We start from the raw sequence: 17,576 nt of genomic DNA, 5'->3' as shown, positions 1-17,576 counted from the left end.
AAGGTATTAATTGTGACTATTTTATTTTTACTTTTTTTTTTTCTGTGTTCTCAGACCACACCCCTAACCCCACCCCCTTTAGCCTCCCCAAACAGTTTGGCCACCGACCGCCTATGCTGACTACTTTAATGCTCTGTCTTCAAATCCAGATTCCCTTCTGCTGCTCCTTATCTCCACAACATCCTCATCCCCTGCACTCCCCTTTGCTTCCTTCTTTCTGCCGATCACAACCTACTTACCCTTCCCTCACCTTCGCAGATTGGTCTTACCACCACACATGACACAGCTTTCAGTTCTTTAGGTCCTAAATTGTGGAACAACCTCCCCTTCCAAATCCAGAATGTCCCTTCCCTCATCGCTGTTAGGCCTTGAAAAGTCATCTGTTCTCTATTTCCTTCCCCTCATCTTCCTGATTTCTTTAGCCTTTACTCTGCTTCCTCTGCCCTACTGTTTTTAAACATTGTTATCCACTTTATGTCTATGTGAAAGCTATAACAGTATATCAAATATGTGCAAGCAAATAATGAATGAATTAATTCTAAAATAATCCACAACTCATTACCCTGGTTTTTATGTTTATGGGTCAGTATTAAAAAGGCAGCAACTGCTGACCATGGAAGTCCCTCTTCCGTGGCAGAGTAAAGATTCAATGCCCAGCTATCTGGCTAGTGAGATTCTGTTGCTACCCATATAGCTTAATGATTTTAATTGAGACATAAAAAAAAAAAATCCAAAACTAAACCAGTCACCTCTACCTAGAGTAACTAAATCACACTACTATATGTGCAGCCAGCTGCAGTGACTGTATAATACAAATCGCCTGCACCACCACTTCCCCAAAGAGTGGCACTGAATATACTTAATTTTAAAATCTTTTGGCCATCATTTAAAAAATCCTAATCACTGCACCATTGAAAATTGACCCAAATTTTTTTAGTGCATGCACAGTAGCTGTTTGAAGGATTTCCAGGAGGTAATGTCTCCAAATGGGGTTAGTTTTGTACACATCATGACAATAATGAACCTCACTCCCAAGTTGATATGTTGGAATATGATCCCAATCTCTGATGGGCATTGAGCTTTAACATAACAAATACAAAAAGAAGCAAAGTGAAAGCAGAGATTGTGTTTAATTCAGTTGGATTTAGCACAGTAGAGCCCTGGATTATTGCTATTTGAATTTAAATCACTAACCTAACACAAACAATATATTTGGGGTGGGATCAAATGTGTATATTTGGTACAGCCCTACGAATGGTATCAGAGTACCTTACATCAGAAGACCAACATAGTTGTCTTCTGGCTAAGAGGTAGGGTCCTTTTTGACTGATTTAAAAAAAAAAAAATCTGACAGCAGATCAAATTGTTTTACAGTGAGTTGAATTAAGGAGCAGGCAGGTATTCACTTCAATTATTTCATGGCGTCCCACAGATTAATCCAGAGACTTGTGGTTATGTCCCTCTACCAGCAGGTGGAAATAGAGAGAACCTCTGAGGTTTGCTATATGTGGACCTGTGCAGCAAGCCAGAGGCGTAGCCAGGTTTTGATCTCAGGGAGAGCAGACTTTTATAAAATAGGCGCCGGTTTGTATCAGCTAGACAACAGTGTTTGTGTTGTTGCCCAGGGGCTGTAGCAGGCACTGATTAATACAGGCTGTCTCTGTTGCGTCCTGCCTATAAGGAAACAGTAAGTTACATCAGGAGGCAGAACGCAGGTCCCTGGACTGGCCAGAGCAGGCAACCTGTCTTCTTAACTACAAAGTAAAAATATTTAAATCGTGACCATCACCTCAGGAATAGCACACACATTCCTTCCACTGCTAGACACCTTGTTTAAATCAAATGGGCTTTTGTTTGTGAGGTGACTCTACAGGATGTGAAGAACACTAGTCTTGAGCATTTTTATTTTGGGTGACAAAGGCCACCAAAGGTGGCCCTTGCCCCACAGCCTACATTCAAATAGGGCTAGACACTTTGTGAAATAACACAAACCCCTGCAAAAAGACACTCAAAACCTATACTGAAAACTTAACACACCATAACACCCCTAACCTACGTATGAAAAGACGGTGCTATAAATATTACAGTGGGACCAAGAGAAGTGTTTCCCTAGGTGGTCCTGGAGCACCCTCTTGCCAATCAGGTTTTCAGGCTATCCACAATGAATCTGCATGAAAAATATTTGCATGTAATGGAGGCAGTATATGCAAATCAATGTCATGCATATTTATTGTGGATAGCCTGAAAACCTGACTGGCAAGGGGGTACGCTAGAATCAATTTGGGAAACACTGCCCTAGAACACAAAACTCACCACACCATAACAGTCCTAACCTACCTATGAAAAGACAGTGCCATATATATTACACTGGGCTCTGGAGCACCAATATACCTACTATTGGGAAACTGGAACAAGCTGCACTGTTACACATTCCTACGCAGACAGTACATGCTAGCAGAATCCTTCACCTCAGTCACACATGCAGAACATGGACAGACCCTCATCTATATAACATAAGAGTAGCCATACTGGGCCAGACCAATGGTCCATCTAGCCCAGTATCCTGTTTCCAACAGTGGCCAACCCAGGTCACAAGCACCTGGCAGAAACCCAAATTGTGAGAACATTCTATGCTACCAATCTAATACAGAATAGAGAACAACAAAAAAAAAAAAAAATTGAAATAGAGACCCCCCCTCCTCCTCTCTGCCCAAGGAAGCCAGACGCTATAAACAGTGCAATATTGGTAAAAAAAAAAAAAAAAATGCATTTTCTCCTGTACTTTGCAAAATAAAAATAGAAAAAAATGTACCTTTTACAAAGCAGGTACATCTCAGTCCTTACAAAGTATTAAATAAAAATAATTTTCTTCTACCTTTGTTGTCTGGGAATTTGGCTGGTCCCAGTCGTTTTTTTCCATGTTCCACGAGTCAGCCATACAAATTTTTTTCCAGGTTGGCCTTTCCATTTCTTCTCTCACCTCTTGTCTTCTTCCTGTCCTTCTCTACATCTGTTGGCATTGATCTTTCGTTTTATGTCCCCACTATGAAATAGCTGTGCATAGAGCTGCCAAGTGATCAAGCTCCAGAAGGGAGATTTTTTTTAACCAGTCCTAGTGTGAACTGACATCCCAAATTCATGTGGGATTTGCAGTCCCTGATTCTACCCATCAAAATCTGTGCTGCAGTACATTCAAAATTACTTAAGAAAATGTACTCTGACCACTGTAGGGTTGCTAATTTGAAGACATCGGAGATGTGCATTTTTAAATACTGTCATATTCCTAAAATCAGATTCAAAATAAAATACCGTTTCCCACTGTTTGAACAATTTATTTTCTCATTTGCTTTGGTCCCACTGTCTCTTTTCTGTTTTTCTCCGTTTCTTCTGCCTTTACAAGGTCTCTTGCCCATCTGACATTTCTTCTGTCTCCAAGTGCACCATCCTTCTTTCCTCTGCACCACTATTTGTCCTGTCTAGTATCTCCCTTCTGTGTCCCTTGTCCCTATCCTACCCCCAAGTTCAGCATCTGCCCTTTTTGTGTCCCCATCTCCACCCTTTTTCAGCACAAGCCTACCTGGTCTCATCTCACCCTTTTCTAATATCTGCCCTCCTGGTGTCGCCATCTCTCCCTTTTTCTAACATTGCCCTGTGTCCCCATCTTCCCCCTTTTTCCAGCATTACCTCTTTCTCCCCATCTCACCCTTTTTTCACCATTCTCCCCATATTCCCATTCCCCCTTTCCAGTAGTGCCTCTTTGTGTCCCTATCTCCTCCTCCCCATTCCAGTAGTGCCCTCTCTGTGTCCCTATCTCCTTACCCCCTTTCTAGTAGTGCCCCTGTGTCCCTATCAGTGAACAGTGAAGAAAAATTAGCTCAACCTATAGAGTTTATAATTACAGTTTCTACCAGCTATAATAATTTTTGAAGCTGTTTTAGTGATATTCGATTGTTATTTCTTTTCTCCTGCAGCTTTTAAGGCACTGCCTATCCAACTGAAACTGCTTTAGACTTGTTACAGATGGACCAAAAATAAAAAAAATTACAAGTTGGATGCAGTAGCTCATAAGTTTGCTTGCTGTGTTTCGAGTGAACAGCAATGACAACTACATGGAAGCGTAAAAACAGATTAACCAAACTGGCTTCCTTGCTTACAATGGACTAGATAGCTGCCCAAGAAGGTTTAATAGACAGGAGTGGAACTCAGCCTTTCTCCCTTCTCCAGCCTCCCCCCCCCCCATCCCCCCGAGTCTTACATGTTTCGTCCGTGGTGATTTTCACTGCCGTCCTGCATGAGTCTTGCACCTATTCCGCCTGCTCTCTCCCATCTGCATGGTCGCTCGTTTTTAAAGCCCTGAGGCGTTCTCCCTCCAACACCAGTGATTCACATAGCCAGCCTTCTGCCAGCTTCGGAGCCTCTCCTCAGGCGCGTCCCGCCTCCTCTAATGCAACTTCCTGTCTTCCGCAGAGGTGGGACACGTCTGAGGGAGAGGCCCTGACGCTGTCAGAAGGCTGGCTATGTGAATCGCTGGTGTGGGAGGGAGAACGCCTCAGGGCTTTAAAAATGAGCGACCATGCGGATGAGAGAGAGTGGGCGGAACAGACAGAACTCGGAGTAGGTGTAAGACTCGGGCGGGAGGGGGAGGCCATTGGCACTGCAGGCATTTGGCGCTTAGGTGCCATCTCTTCTAAAAATCTGTTTGGGGGAGCAACCACTCCCCCTACGCCCCACCTAGCTACGCCACTGCAGCCAGCTGAACCTCAGTATTGTCTCTAGCAGGTGGAGGGACATCTCTGTGCAGCTCTGGTTTGATCTATCTACTGGTGTCCTTTGGGCCTAGTTTAGCACAGACGGGTTGAGTGGCTGTTTGCAGCTTGTGGTGTACACCAGGTGGTGCCAGGTCCCTCCCTGTCTCTCCCTACCTTTCCTCCGTCGCCCAGGGCTGTTGGCCTAATCGGGTGTTTCCTTTCTCTCCTGACTTAAAAAAAAGGTAAGAGACTTTGTTTTTGTTTAATCATATGGAGGAACTAGACATTCTACCAAGTCAGTTTTGGGGCAGGCGCTTGTGAAGCATGTCAGTGCCTTCTGAGGCGGCTAAGCGCTGCTCCTGGTGTGGGGGCTGGAGAGCAGCATCGGGGGAGTGTGAATCCTGCCGCAGTCAGCCCGCAGTGGGTGTTCAGCGCGATGGGAGTTCCCCTAAGGCGTCCGGTGAGTCGGAAGCGCAGGGGATAGTTTCGGTGGTTTCCTCGGGGCAGTTAGTGCAGTGCGCGTTGGCGGGCACAATTTTTTTCCTCTCAGGCGCAACCCGCTCCGCACGTGGCGGTTGATAAGAGGCGCAGCATGCCTCTGTGGCACAGGCTCCGATGGAGGGAAGCGATGTACAGGGAGCAGGGGAGTCCCTTGCAGTTCCTTTTTCCCCAGATTTTGTTTTATTAATGCACAATGCCTTTCTTTTGAAGAAGTCAGGAGCTTCTCTTCAGGCAGCCCCGTCTCTTCCTCAGCAAACTTCGGTTGCTGCAGCCTCTCAGTCTTTCATGCCAAAACGTCCTCGGGTGGAGATTTTGGATCCTGAGGAGCTATCTGACACAGATGGCCCAGTTTTGTCTCTGGGCTCTCCCTCAGAAACTTTGGATTTGGCAGATGAGGTCACCCTGCCGTCTGAGGAGGGGGATGATCCAACGCCTACCCGCCTTTTTCACAGGGAAGAGCTTCCCTCCCTGATTGTTAGGGCTTTTGAGGTTTTGGCCATTTCCCCCCTGAATCGTCAGGGGGAACAGGTCCGGTGCCCTCTATTATGTCTGGCACCAAATGCCCACCTCATTCCTTTCATGTGCATGAGGCCATGAAGATCCTTATTTCAGCGCAGTGGGATACACCGGACAGTGGGCTTAAGGTTGCTTAGAGCTATGTCGCGTCTTTACGCGCTACCTGCTCCTGACTTAGACTTGCTGAAGGTCGCTACGGTGGATTTCTTAATCACAGCAGTCACTAAGAAAACCACTCTCCCTGTGGAAGGTGGCACGGCGCTCAAGGACCCTCAGGATCGTAAGTTGGAGACTTACTTGAAGCTGTCCTTGAAGTAGCTGCCCTTTCCCTGCAGGCCTCAGTTTGTTTCTCCTATGTGGAGCAGGCATGCTTATCGTGGGTACAGAAAGCCTCCTCTCCGGGAGACCTCGTGGCTGTTTTGCCGGCCTTGGAGTCCAATTTAGCCTTCCTTGCGGATCTTCTTTATGATCTATTGAGGGCTTCGGCGAAGGAGGTTACCCTAGCGGTCACCGCGCGTCGCTGGTGTGGTTGCGGCATTGGGCTGCAGACGTGGCCTCTAAGTCACGTTTAGCAAGGCTTCCTTTTAGGGGAAAGCTTTTGTTTGGGACAGACTTAGAGCAGATTGTGAAGGACCTCAGTGAACAGGTCCAAGTTTGTACGACCAGCGGGACCTAGACCTAAGTTTAGGGATACACGGCGTTACCGTCCAGGTCGTGGGGCCTTGTTTCAGAGAGCAAGGTCTTCTCAGAGGCCTGAGCCCTTTCGAGGTGACAGGCGGGCCTTCCTTTCCGGTAACAGAAATCAGCCAATGATGGGGCCCTGGTCCATATCCAGCCGGTTATTGGGGGCAGACTGTCCCTTATTCTGGTGGAGTGGACCAGGGTAACATCCAATGAATTGGTCTTGGAGGTTGTCAGAGAAGGCTACAAGTTAGAATTGGCTCGTCCGATAGTAGACTCTTTTCTGGAATCTCCTTGCAAATGTCCTGCCAAGGTGCGGGCCATTCGACACACCCTCCTCAACTTACAACGGCTGGGTGCTATCCAGCCTGTACCCCCAGCAGAAAGAGGTTGCAGTTGATACTCCATTTACTTTGTGGTGCCAAAAAAGGGTGGTTCTTGGCGACGTGTCTTAGATCTCAAGTGCGTCAACAGGTCCTTGCGGGTTCAGCTTTTCTGCAAGGAAACCCTCCGATTGGTGATCGCAGCAATACAGCCAGGGGAGTTTTTGACCTTTTGATCTCAAAGGGGCCTATTTACACATTCCAATCTGGCCTCCCCACAGGCGCTTTCTTCGCTTTGCAGTGCTTGGTCGGCATTTTCAATTCAAAGTGATGCCCTTCAGCCTAGCCACAGTGCCTCGGACCTTTTCCAAGGTCCTGGTAGTAGTGGCGGCCTATCTCAGGAAGGAAAGGGATTCAGGTCCATCCCTATCTAGACATCTGGCTTGTATGGGCATCGTCTTTCGAGGAGAGTCGACGGGCAACCGACAAAGTGGTTGGGTTGCTTTAGTCGCTTGGTTGGGTGATCAACTTCCCAAAGTGCAGCCTAACACCTTCCCAAACACTGGAATACCTGGGGGTGTGCTTTGATACCTGAACATGGATAGTTTATCTTCCTTCAGCTCGAGCACAGCGGTTACAGGCTCAGTTACGAGCGCTGTTTCAAACTCCGAACCCGCGAGCTTGGGACTATGTACAAGTTCTAGGTTCCATGGCCTCCACCTTGGATGTGGTAAAGTGGACCAGAGCTCACATGCGCCCCCTCCAGTGGCATCTTCTGAGCCATTGGTCTCCGCTCTCAGAGGATTACGAGGTTTGGGTGCCATGTTATTATTATTATTATTTGTTACATTTGTATCCCACATTTTCCCACCTATTTCAGGCTCAATGTGGCTTACATAGTACCATAGAGGTGATCGCCAATACCGATTTTAACAAATACAAAGTAAGGTTGTGGTAAAGTTCATGTGTGACGGACACATTGGGGAATCGTAAGAAGGAAGAGTTAAGTTATGTCCAGTATGAGCTTTGGTTTTGTTGTGTTGCTGGGTTAAGGCATTTAAGTTGGATCGTTAGGGTATGCCTTTTTTTAACAAGTTTGGCCCGTCTTCACACAATCATGCACTGGTGGTTCATTCAAAAGAATCTGGTGTCAGGCATTCCTCTGGCAACCCTGGACTGGAAGATAGTGACCACGGATGTGTCGCTGTATGGCTGGGGGGCTCATTGCCTGTAACAGACGGCCCAGGGCATTTGGACTTCGACAGAGGCGTCATGGTCTATCAACCGCTTGGAGTTACGGGCGATTCGTCTGGCCCTTCGGGAGTTTCTGTCTCTTCTCCACGGTTGCCCAGTTTGAGTTCTTTCGGACAATGCGACGGCAGTCGCCTACGTAAACCATCAGGGGGGCACCAGGAATGCGCCCCTAGCCTGCGAGGCGGCTCTAATCTGCCATTGGGCAGAGACTCATCTCTCTTTCTTGACAGCAGCTCATATAGCGGGGTCACAGAATGTGCAAGCGGACTTTCTCAGTCGCCACCAGTTGAAGCCAGGGAGTGGACGCTCTCCCTTCTGGCCTTCGATCAGATAACTGCCCGTTGGGGGATGCCAAAGATGGACTTAATGGCCACCACATTCAATGCGAAGGTTCCCCATTTCTTCAGCAGGGGACGAGAGCTGGGCTCAGAAGGCACTGATGCCCTTCTTCAACCTTGGCCCAGGGGCCTGCTCTATGCCTTTCCCCCGTGGCCAATGGTGGGCAGGTTACTGACTTGCATTGCCAATCATCCCGGTCGAGTGATCCTAGTGGCCCTGGATTGGCCCAGAAGACCCTGGTACGCAGATGTCATCAGGCTTCTGTTCGATCGTCCTTTCTGCAGGGGCCATTCACGATGGAGGATCCCTCCCCCTTTGGTCTTACGGCCTGGCCCTTGAAAGGACGAGGTTGAAAAGAAAAGGGTATCCGGATGCTGTTATCAATACGATGCTGTAGGCTCAGAAAATATCCACCTCAATAGCTTATGCCTAGGATGTGGCGTACCTTCGATTCGTGGTGTGCGAGTTCGGGATTGCAGCGGCTTCGGCTTCAGTATCGGTTATCCTCGTGTTTCTTCAGGAAGCTGTAAAAAATCACTCTCGTTGAGTTCTCTTAAGGTGCAGGTGGCAGCTCTGGCTTGTTTTAGAGGCTGGCTTCAGGGGGCGTCTATCGCATCCCACTTGAATGTGGTTCATTTCTTGAGGGGCGTAAATCATTTACGCCCTCCTCACGTGCCAGTTCTGTCATCCTGGAACCTTAATCTAGTTCTCAAAGCACTTCAGCATCCTCCTTTCGAACCCTTATCGGGGATTACGATTAAAGATCCTTTTACGGAGGCAAGTGTATCGATTAGGATAGTTCCTTCGTTTTTGCCCAGGGTGGTTTCTTGTTTCCACTTGGGGCAGTCCCTGCATTTGCCGGCCTTCCGCCGGGAAGATTACCCTGAGCAGTTCCGGGCTTTTCGCTGCCTTGACGTGAGATGGGCTCTTCTCAGGTATTTGGAGGTGATGAATGAATTTCGTCTTTCTGATCATCTCTTTGTCCTTTTTGGAGGCAGTAAGAAGGGTCATATGGTGTCCAAGGACACCATAGCCCATTGGCTGTGGGAGGCCTTCTTTTCGGCATACGTGGCATGGGGCAAGCAAGCCCCTGTGCAAGTTCGTGCTCATTCTACGCGAGATCAGGCTTCCTCCTATGCAGAGTCCCTTTTGGTTTCTGTGGAAGATATCTGTAGGGCAGCTACATGGGCTTCGGCTCATACTTTCACTTGTCATTATTGGGGTGGATGTGGCAGCTCATCAAGATGCAGTGTTTGGCTCGTCAGTAATTTCTGCCGAGTTGGGGGTGTCCCACCCTACTTGAGGACTGCTTGGGTACATCCCACAAGTCTCTGGATTGATCTGTGGGACGCCATGGAAGGAAAAATTAATTCTTACCTGATAATTTTCTTTCCATTAATCCCAACAGATCAATCCAGATGCCCCCCCTGGGTTTACTGTCTGCGGTTTTGTTGCGGTTGGTTAGTTTTTTTTTCGGGTTCCGTTCTGAATGTTCCTTTGATTAAAAAATAAAATAAATATAAACGTGGTGGAAGTATGTTGGGCAATTGGTCTGACAATGTCAGGAGAGTTTTCTATTGTTTCCATTGCACTGCTTTGGTATCGTTCATACTGAGGTTCAGCTGGCTGCACAGGTCCACATATAGCAAACCTCGGAGGTTCTCTCTATCTCCACCTGCTGGTAGAGGGACACAACCACAAGTCTCTGGATTGATCTGTTAGGACTAATACAAAGAAAATTATCAGGTAAGAATTAATTTTTCCTTTAACAGCATGTGTTACTCTGAAAATCAGACCAACTTTCTAAATAAATGTTTCCTATGACTTTCTTGCCATTCTTTGAAGGGGGGCAGACTCAGGCGTAATGTCAAAGTATTTTTTCATGGAAAAGGTGGTAGATATGTGGAATGCCCTCCCGCGGGAGGTGGTGGCGATGAAAACAGTAACAGAATTCAAACGTGTGGGAGAAACACAAAGGAATCCTTTTTAAAACGGAATGGATCTACAGAATCTTAGCAGAGATTGGGTGGCAACGCCGGTAATTGGGAAACAAAACCAGTGCTGGGCAGACTTCTACGGTCTATGCCCTGATCGTAACTGAATAGATAGAGATGGGCTGGAGTGTACATTTTAAGGAGCTTCAACGTTAGCTTCAAAACTTTTAGTACAAGAACAGTTCTGGGCAGACTTCTACGGTCTATGCCCTGAGAATGGCAAGGATAAATCAAACTTGGATATACATATAAAGTATCACATACCATGTAAAATGAGCTTATCTACTACTATTTAGCATTTCTATAGCGCTACAAGGCGTACGCAGCGCTGCACAAACATAGAAGAAAGACAGTCCCTGCTTAAAGAGCTTACAATCTAATATCTTGTTGGGCAGACTGGATGGACCCTTCAGGTCTTTATCTGCCATCATTTACTATGTTACTATGGTCACCTTCTAAAGAGAACTTCCTGCTGGAAGGCAGGGCTTAATTTGTAGACAAAAAAAAAAAAAAGTGGAACTGTGGAGTGGGTGAAAGGCAGGAGCATCAGGAAGAGAGCCTGGATCAAGGGTGTAGCCAGCCCTTTCATTTGAGGGTGGATGGGGTGGCAATGCATTCCCCTCCCTCCCAGCATGTTAAAAAAAAAATACCTTTGCTGACCAGTGTTGTATAGTAACTAAGCAACACAGAGAAGGTTCAAAGTACAAAACGCAATCCAAAGCAGAAAAGCACCAAGAGCTTTCAAAAATGGAATGGGTCTTTTTAATTCACAATGTAGATCAGTCTTATACGTCAATGACCCAACACTGTGTTTTCGGCACACAGCGCCTGTGGCAGGGGTCATACAACATTAATCCTATATGAACTCGCTCAGCGTCTCAGCTGAAGGTGAGAAATAAGAGCCTGATCCAAGGACTTCAATGTAAGCTATGTGGGACCTCAGGGGCACAGGCCACCCCTAGGATTTGAGCATTTGGCTGGCATGCACCCCCCCCCCCTTGCTCTGTTATCTCTCTCCCCTCCCTCCTCTCGCGTCTAGAGTCTTTCCTTCCTGACCTCATTTGCAACTTTCTTTAAATTAGTCCCTTATTTTCTTACTCCTGTTACTCTCTTATCTATACTATATATTCCATCTTTGCTTACATGCTATGCTGTCTATTAAAATGTTACTACTACTACTACTACTTAACATTTCTAAAGCGCTACCAGGGTTACGCAGCGCTGTACAATTTTAAACGAGGAAGGACAGTCCCTGCTCAAAAGAGCTTACAATCTAAAGGACAAGTATGTAGTCAATCAAATGGGGCAGTATAGGTTTCCTGGATAGAGGTAAGTGGTTATGTGCCGAAAGCTACAGTGAAGAGGTGGGCTTTGAGTAAGGATTTGAAGATGGGTAGGGAGGGCGCATGGCGTATGAGCTCAGGAAGTTTATTCCAAGCATAGGGTGAGGCGAGGCAGAAGGGGTGGAGTCTGGAGTTGGCGGTGGTGGAAAAGGGTACTGATAGGAGGGATTTGTCCTGTGAGCGGAGGTTACGGGTAGGAACGTACGGGGAGATGAGGGTAGAGAGGTAATGAGGGGCTGCAGATTGAGTGCATTTGTAGGTTAGTAGGAGAAGCTTGAACTGTATATGGTATCTGATCGGGAGCCAGTGAAGTGATTTGAGGAGAGGGGTGATGTGAGTATATCGGTCCATGCGGAAGATAAGACACGCGGCGGAATTCTGGACGGATTGAAGGGGGGATAGATGGTTAAGTGGGAGGCCAGTGAGTAGTAGGTTGCAATAGTCAAGGCGAAAGGTAACGAGCGAGTGGATGAGGGTTCGGGTGGTCTGTTGTGTGTATTGTGTAAATAGTATACTGTGCCATACTTGTATTGTTATTTTAATATTTTTACTGCTGTAATTGTCTATTGCTTATGTTTAATTTATACTTGCTGTACCCTGCCTTGAGTGAATTCCTTCAAAAAAGTGGTAAATAAATCCTAATAAATAGACTGTCTAAAATTTTTTTTAAGGCTCGATACTTTTGTGCTTTGTATAGTAACTAAGTAAATGTAACTAGTTACTGTACTTAAGTAAAAGCTTTTTGTTACCTTTAGTTGTAAAGAAGTATAGGAAAAATTTGTTTCTTTTACCGAAGTAGTAATTTGACCAATTTTTACTACTTTTTCCTAGTTATTTTTACTACTTTTACCTAGTTGCTTCTGATGCGTACAGTTAAAAATAACATTGGCATAGAGGCGTAAATGATAATTCTTCAGTAAACCAAATTAAACCGCAAACCCTGCAACAGGATTTTGCAATTGCAAACCTCATCACACAAACGGTGGATCATCTCATCTAAAATTTTGGTGCGCTGGGAATACAGTCTATGAGAACAGTAGAGTTGCTTGTGCTTGCTGAACTGGTTACTAGTCTCCAGCCAAACAGAACAGTGATGAGTTTGGTCACTTTGGAGATGAAACTGAAGCTGGTTGCAGTTCTTTGTGAACAGACATGTCTTTATCACAACAGACTGCTGAACATTTACATTGGCCTGACAGTCCACTGGATGGATAGATTGCTTGTCTGGCCTTAAGACTGAAGAGTTTCCGTACATTTATTTGACATTCTTGCATCAGTTCTTGAAGATAGATTTTGCCTTCAGATGAAAAATAGGACAACAGACAATGATTTTAACTTTGTGAAAGACTTCTCCGTAATTGGATAGCATGACAATGATAACAAAGGTGAAGATGCAAGTGATGAATTAGCACTACTTCTAATGCAGATGATAAAGCATGCCTTGCTTTAAGGAAGTATGTTAGACCGATTCCTTTTGATCAATACCTGCAGACCCAGTTAAAAGGCATCAGTAATATTACAGCCTGGCTTGATTTAAAATAACTTTTTATCAGACTGAATAATCCACTTTCTGATTACTGCAGTTGTTCTTTTTAGCTGTGGTGGATTAAAGGCCTTATAAGCGGGCTCACATGAGTGATAGAGGGGCATAATCGAACGTGAACGCCCATCTCCATGGGTGTCTATGTCCGAAAATGGGTATGTGAAGAGGTGGGACAGACAGTATTATCGAAAAAGATGGGCGTCCATCTTTCGTTTTGAAAATACGGTTTGGACGGACCAAATGCCATGGATTTGGTCCCTTCTGAGATGGGCGTTTTATTTTTTTTTTTTAGCGATAATGGAACCTAAAAACGCCCAGCTCAGAAACGTCCCAATCCAAGCCATTTGGTTGTGGGAGGGACAAATGTACAACACTACCATATCTCTTAGGGGTGAAGGGGGCAACTACATGTGGGTACAGTGGGTTTTAGAGGCCTCCCATTTACCACCACAAGTGTTATAGGTGTGTGTGTGGGGGGGGGGGGGGGGTATGGGCCTGGGTCTGCCTGCCTGAAGTGCACTGCAGTACCCACTAAAAGTGCTCCAGGGACAGGACTTGCTGCTGCTGTATAACCTTGGCACAGCAGTTCACACCTGAAGACTAATCTAGCTGAAAACGTCCTTTATTTGAATAAGCACGAGTCTCGCTGGTACTGAGATGAGCAGTAGGTCCAAGCTGGCAGAATGGTGTACAGTGCCCTCTTTCAGCAACATTCAAGGTAAGAACTAAGTGCTGTAATGTGGCTAACACAAGAAAGGGATCTAAAAGTGTCTTACATAAATGGCCACTACCTCATGGACTACCGGAATCAAAACAGGGCACACTCTGACCCAGTAAGCAGAGGGAAAAGCACCATGGGAGTAGAGCCTACCAACTACCAACATCGTTAGCATTTAACACAAGTTAGTGTAATCACGGAGCCCACTACCCTACACCCACCACAATGCATTGCTGATGTGACTCTGCAGTGCCGTTAACAGAAAAGGTGTCACACTCACCGAGACCCACATCAGAACCAGGGAAAGGCTGTCAGAGGATAGAACACATTCTGCTGTCATGGAGGTGGGTACGGCATTTGAGGCTGGCATACGGGCTAGGAAAAAAAGTTTGTAAAGTGGGTTTTTTTTGGTGGGAGGGGGTTAGTTGCCACTGGGGGAGTCAGGGGAGGTGATCCCCGATTCCCTCTGGTGGTCATCTGGTCAGTTGGGGCACTTTTTGGGACTTGGACCTGAAAAAAAAGGGTCCAAGTAAAGCGGACCAAATTCTCGTCAAAAATGCCCTTCTTGTTTCAATTATCAGCTAAAGACGCCTATCTCTCTTCGGCTGATAACCACGCCCCAGTCCCGCCTTCGCCACACCTCCGACACGCCCCCATGATCTTTGTTCGTCTCCGTGACAGACTGCAGTTGAGGACGCCAAAAATCGGGTTTCGATTATACCGATTTGGGCGCCCACGGGAAACGGACGCCCATCTCCCGATTTGGGTCGAAATATGGGCGTCTTTCTCTTTCGAAAATAAGCCTGAAAGTCATTTTAAAAATTTAGTTTTGCTAAATGTGAAGTAGATTGAATGGTAGAGCAATAAAATTGTTAGGATAAAAATATTAACAAGAGTTGCATTAACTGTAGTTATGGTACTTTTACTCAAAATATATTAGGTAGTAAGTTTTTTTTTTTTTTTTACTTAAGTACTCTTCATTATACTTTTACTTAGTATTAAAATATACATGTATTTTTACTTCTACTTAAGTACTTTGACAAACACTGTTCCTGACAGTGATGTTGAGGACTGCCAGCCAAAGCAATTCGCTGCAGAGCCACTCCCCTTCTCTTGCTGCTTCAAGAAACAGGTATTCAGTAGCAGGCATAGGAGCTGACTCTGGGGGTGCTTGAGCACCCTCAATATTGAGAAATTCCTTGTGTGTCCAGGGAGGGATTATTTCCATTTGGCTTAGCACCCCCCAATAATTTTGAAAAGTTGGCTCCTATGGTAGCAGGCCGACTCTGTGAGTTGACAGCTGTAGGTACGCTGCCAACTTCCTGTTTCCTGCAGCAGCAAAAGGAGAAGGCCGGGAGTGTGTGTCTCGTGGGCAAATTTATTTTACTGGTGGGGCTCCACTATCCATTCTATTTAACAGGTGCTGCTGGTTTGGAAGGGACCTGAGCCCAAAGTGGGGGATGGGAAGGGGCAAGGCCTCCTGTGCCTATGCCACTGCCCTAGATTTAGGGGGCAGAGTGACTGTTTTCTCTGGTTCCCTTCACTTGCAGCTTGTCTAGGAGGAAGTGCTGGAGCAGAACTCCTTTGCTGCTCTGGGGTCTGAAAAGCAGTGGTAGAACTGTGCTAGGCAGAGGTGTAGCTAGGGGTGGTGCAAGAGTTTTGAATGAAATAACACCTAGGTGGATTGGCCCTTCTGCCTTATACTGGCACAAAAGGTCTTCTCCCCCAACTCTACAACCTGGCAACGTTTCTGGGTCCAGGCTGTACCCCCAGAAATTAAGCTCTGGGTAAAGGCACCCTAGCAAGTGTACTTGGAAATGGCTTTTAATCAGGCTTGCAAAACCATGATATGACTGGAAATTGTTTTCTTGCTTTTATTTCCACTTGATTCATGGAATAACTTAATTACTTCCATAGTGTTGGCATTTCTACTACCAGTGGCTCTGTGTTCTTCCTCAGACAGTTACAGCTGTAGCGAGGACCAGCTGGCTTCTGGGGAGGGGGGGGGGGGGCGGGAGCTTCTTACACAAACAGCTGAATCCCAGCAATTTTATTAAGGTTAGACTACCTGTAAGTTAACCTATGCAAGGCACTTCATTCGATGTAGGGCAGTAGAGGTTGAACTTCTGATTAAGCACTGGTGTGTGGTTTGTCACCAGTGAGTCCTGTATATACCTGCTTAGACTGGATTTTGCCTGTTGGTAGAATGACTCTTGAAACTGAAAATCCAATACAGGATCACTAACTGTTTGATGCAGCAACTGCAGATGAAGCTTTAAACAGTTTTTGTTGTACAGATTGTAAAACAAAAATGTTTAGTACAGTGAGTCTGGATGGAAGCTGGAGAGAACTTGCTTGCAAAGCCACCCCCCCAGGCAAGTAACAGGTGCACATGGCTCAGTTTGCACAGTCAGAAACTCACTGCATCTCCTCTTGTCACGCAGCCCTGAGGTGTAATGTGAAAGATGCAACCCTAACCATCCCCCCTCCCTCAGTCAGAGACAGTAACACAATAGCCTGTGCTTAAGGCCATATTATTTATTCATAGGGGCTCTATGATTCTCAGCTAGCAGTATGTAGTGGATACTGCATGACATGGCTTACTTTGTTGCTGGGAAAAGGGATATGGGGACTGCGAGAAGCTTCTTACTGCTGGAAACTGGGACATGCTCTTCCATTCCTTATATCAGCCTTCAAAGATTTGCTGAGAGAATGCATGTGCTGTGCCTGTGTATTCAGCTGAAAAGCTCCAGCAGAGAGCAGCAGTGTCTCACCAATGAGCGCAGGTATTTCTCCATCCTAAATGAAAAGAGGCCAAGGGTTCTTAACCTTTTTTGGTCCCCCCCCCCCTTAACTGATCACTGAAACCCACACCTCCCCCCCTTCCTAAAACGTGTCTTCTACTAGTGATACTGACTGCTATATATGTGTAGCTGCTAACATTGCTAAAATAACAATTGTACACATTTGTACTACCAAAAAAGTCACACTTAAAAGCTACAGTGCTACATAAATTGTGCATAATGGTGTTGAATAAAATGACATGAACTAAATTGCAAGACCCTTCTACAGACCCTGTTTAACCTCTTCCTGGACTCTTTAGGGTCGTTGGCACCACTGGTTAAGAACCTCCTGCCTTAGATCAATGCAAGAATAGCCCCCAGTCTGGCATAATCAGCTAGAACCTTTTAAAGCAAGCAATTAATAAAATATAATACATGTCTGGTGGTATCAGATTTTTGGAGGTAAGTGCTGGAAAACTGTACATCAGCTATGGACTTATCCAGTGGCCTTACATCCTCATGCACTTTTCAATTACTCTCTCTTACCAAACCCCTTTGCCTCCAGGCTTTAAAGGATTTTTACAGTAGGCTGTCTTTTTTTGCTCTTAAATCTGTCTTGGTGAACACCTGCATTTCCATACAGCACTGGACAGCATTTATGAACCATCAAATGCATTTGGCGCATTTATCTGTTTAGGATTTCTCCCATTCTATGGGATGCCAATTTCAGGCAATATGTGAAAAGCTTTGGTTAACACCCCCAAAGGCTCGTAGTTCTTTGCTAAATACTTGATTAATGGGTTTTATTTTAACAAAGATAGAATTGGTTGTTT

The sequence above is a fragment of the Microcaecilia unicolor genome, chromosome 11 (genome assembly GCF_901765095.1).
Source record: "Microcaecilia unicolor chromosome 11, aMicUni1.1, whole genome shotgun sequence".
Taxonomy (NCBI): Eukaryota; Metazoa; Chordata; class Amphibia; order Gymnophiona; family Siphonopidae; genus Microcaecilia; species Microcaecilia unicolor.
This window is presented reverse-complemented; position numbering follows the sequence as displayed.